General features: G+C 41.6%; 1 long non-coding RNA gene across 1 annotated transcript; it reads left to right on the top strand.

The window, feature by feature from the left end:
• The first annotated feature begins 371 nt into the window (after positions 1-371).
• LOC138880289 (uncharacterized) lies at positions 372-841 on the top strand. The gene is made up of 3 exons (XR_011402796.1): positions 372-511; positions 597-650; positions 719-841. It is a non-coding gene; the product is annotated as an uncharacterized lncRNA (long non-coding RNA).
• Positions 842-3,945: the final 3,104 nt, after the last annotated feature.

Raw genomic sequence — 3,945 nt, 5'->3', positions numbered from 1 at the left:
CCACGACCCTGTGATCATACAGGACTATAGTCGCCGTTTAATGGATGTGGCTACCCAGACACTGCAGCGAGGCCGATCGGATCAGCGTTTGGCACACCAGCCAGATTATGTTGACCCAGCCACGTACCAGCGAGGTCGTGGTATGCCACGGGGTGGTGGCCGACGAGCTGCTGCTGCTCCACGACAACCTGCTGGTGTTAGACGACGTGGTCGTGGGCGTAGAGGAGGTCCCCAGCAAGGGGGCTTTGAGGCTCCTGCTGATGATGTTGCTGCTGATATAGGAGGTGGCATGCATGAAACCGACATGCCGTCTTACAGCCTTGGCATTTATGACACTCCAGGAACGTCGCAGGTGACCCCATCGGGTCAATTCTTGATCATGGGCTCGGATTTTCAAGGAGTGGAGTTGGGTAGATATTTCCCTGGCCCGTCTACCACTGATGAGTCTCGACCGATCCGAGATTTTGATAGTGGGCACCGACTGAGTTATGGCAGCTCATCACATGCGCAGGTATGAGTTTATTAGTATTAATTTTATTACTGTTTTTACTATAACTTATTTATTTTGTTTTAACTTTATTAATTTACTTTTTTAGGCTTCATGCGATGCTGCGACAGATGACTACATTCAGGATCCAGACACGATTATGGTAAGACAATATAAATTTTTGTGAATTGTTATGTAGTTTTCTATACTAAGTTTGATATTATTATGTAGCCTTCTACTGGACCTGACAGCACCACCGATACATGTCATCCTGTGCCGCATCCGGCCATAAGGAGACGACTTGATGATGATGATCCTGATAGCGTACCCGGGCGGCAGGGGATGCGCCTCAGGCCAACGGTTACTTTGAGACACACCGGATGCGGGACACATTGATTCGGTCTTCCATTTTTTTTGTTTTTTTGGTGTAAATAATATTTTTGTATACATTAACAACAATATTTAGTCGAATATGATAGTTACTTTTTTTAGTTCTCATTTTGTTTTATAGTATTTGGTATAGTAACACAACAACTTAAACTTAACTTCCACTTAAATTAAAATAAAATTTAGTACAACAAACAAGGAAAACATTACTACAACACAAACACAAACATAACAGGCCAACATAATAAAAATACATGACATATGAAAATGACACTAAACACATACACGCCAATGCTCCATCCTCAGTTGTCATTTATTCTTCGCTCCAACCACTTAAATCGTTCTTCCATTTGTTCTTTTTCTTCTTCTAACTCTTTCACTCTCGCCTTCACCTCCGCAAGTTCCCGTTTATATTTTTCGTTGCGTTCCTTGTGTGCTTCACAATTCCATTCTGCTCTCCATTTTTTATCTTCCACCTCCTTCAGTTTCTCCCTCATTTCTGTAATAATTCTATCTCCCTCCTTTTGTATTCTATGCTGGTATAACAACATATTATGAAATTCCTGTAATCTATCCCTGTAGCTTTCCTGATAACATGGTTCCTCAGCCCATTCATCAAATTCACAAGTAGGTTCGTCGGGTTGCTTGTACAACTTGTTCATACAGCACCAATAGCGGCGTCCAACGTTAGCACCTTCCCACCCACAATCCATCATGCATGGTTTTCCACATAAGCAAATTGGTGGACGACCAGGTTGAGCCATTTGTGAACTATTTGCTTATAATAAAAACCTTACTTACTTTTAATGAAATATTTCTTGGGGGAAATTTTTAGCACACAAAATAACTACAATGACCCCATTATTTATAGGCTAAACAAGACACATATAGCGCCATATCTAATGGCGCTATATTAGATAGCGCCATATCTAATGGCGCCATATCATGATGTTGACGAGACGACTTTATGTCAGCCGGTCACACATATCTAATGGCGCCATATCATGATGTTTTCAGCTTTTTCAGTTCGACAAGACAAGACACACATAGCGCCATATGTATATTTTGTGTATTAAATATCGTGATAGCGACAAGACAACACACATAATAAATATACCGATAATTATATTAAATTATTATTTAAATAGGTAAAAAGGGAAAGTACAAATCATAATTAACAAACAAGAAAATATTATTTCATAAATACTTAAATCGTATACATAACAACTAATTATTACAACATGAACTCATGGGTAGTTAGGTACAATAGAAGAACACCCGCCCTGAGCTTGATTATTGTTGCCACCCAAAGGACATTTTCTACGGTCGTGGCCTGTTTGCGAGCATATACCACATTTGCGTGCATATACGATATCACTAACATCCATTTGGTTCCGTATACGCGTTCTCTTCTGCACCTGTCTTTTACGCAAATAGGACTTGTTACACACCATTTTAAATGGTTCTGGGGGCCAGTAATGCTCAGAACCCACTGGTTGCAACTGACCACTATATGTGTTTAGGTATTTGGAAACACTATATTGTTGATCAATATAGTTGGTCTCCGCATAACCAACACGTTGAAAACACTTGATGGCATGTGAACAAGGCATGTGGTAGATTGACCATTTCCCACATGAGCATAACCTTGTGGATTCATTTACAGTATGTACATTATTACCCCGATTATTATGGATAGCGGTGCGAACTTCAAAAATACCTCGTTCGTTATCATATTGCAAAAAGGAATGCCAATGTGCTCGCCGTCTGTATTTCTCTAATCTCTTCATAGGCACTGGCATAAATTCAACACCCCTTTCCATCAATTCCGTTGCAGCTGCAGACCGTTGTACAAACCTCTCCGCCATCTGCTTGAACGACATACGCACCATGGCTGTGACGGGCAATCCTCTTGCCGACTTTAATAACCCGTTGAAGGATTCTGACACGTTTGTAGTAAGAATTCCCCAGCGTCTGCCACCATCTGCATGCAACGTCCACTTTTCAGGATCATGTCGCATTAACCAACGATATGCTGCATCGTCTTCTTGCCTGATAGAATCCATATGCCTCCGGAATTTATGTTGTTGGTGGTCTGTTGCTGCCATCCACATCAAATCATGTAGATCTTTTTTGGGATGTGCCTTCTTGAAATTGGCCTTAAAGTGCCTCACACAGTAACGGTGGTATGCATAAGGTTCTTGCCAGGCAGGAAGGTTCTCCACAGAACTTAATATACCCCCGTGCCGATCAGATATTAGACAAATACCTGAACGATGTTTGACAACGTGCTCTTTCAAGTGGTTCAAAAACATTGTCCACGTCTCTGTGCTTTCATTTGCACAAATAGCAAAGGCTAGAGGAAATATCTGTCCATTAGCATCCACTGCCACGGCTATCAATAGCTTGATATTGTACTTTTCATAGACATGAGTTCCGTCTATGGATATTACGGGCCGGCAATACGGAAAACCATCAATTGCTGGCTTAAATGCCCAGAACACGTAATTGAATATATATTCTGGTTTACCCGGACTCCGCTCAAGCTTCCATTCAATAACTGTTCCGGGGTTAAAGTGCTGCAGTGCAGCCATGTAGCTAGGCAGATCTGCAAATGACTTATCCCAGTTACCATAGACTATTTCAAACGCTCTTTTGCGCCCAAGATATGCCTTTCTTTTAGTAATTGTGTGGCCATATTCCTGGTAGACTGCTGTAATGCACTCTTTGATTTTATACCTTATGGACGCTTCGATGTGCGGAATAAGTACAAGAGATATCAAGTCAATATCCAAGTTGAAGTGATTCCCGTTGAAAGTGTCCATTTCGCATGTGTGGGTGGGAATGTATTTACCCACTTTCCACATACCTGTTTTCTTCTTCGACGCATGCAACATCCAATTACATGGCCAAAACCACCTGCGGAAAATATCCTTGTATACCGTCAGACTTGACTCCGATACCTGCATCTCACGACACTCTTTAACATTGTGCATTTTACAAGCCCTACTTACGCGTGCTTTATCAGGAAAAAGCATCCCCTTTGCAAGCACCGTTGGTCTAGACTCATC

Source organism: Nicotiana sylvestris, chromosome 10 (assembly GCF_000393655.2).
Source record: "Nicotiana sylvestris chromosome 10, ASM39365v2, whole genome shotgun sequence".
NCBI classification, from domain to species: Eukaryota; Viridiplantae; Streptophyta; class Magnoliopsida; order Solanales; family Solanaceae; genus Nicotiana; species Nicotiana sylvestris.
Note: the sequence above shows the minus strand (reverse complement) of the source record. Positions and strands in the feature narration are given on the sequence as shown.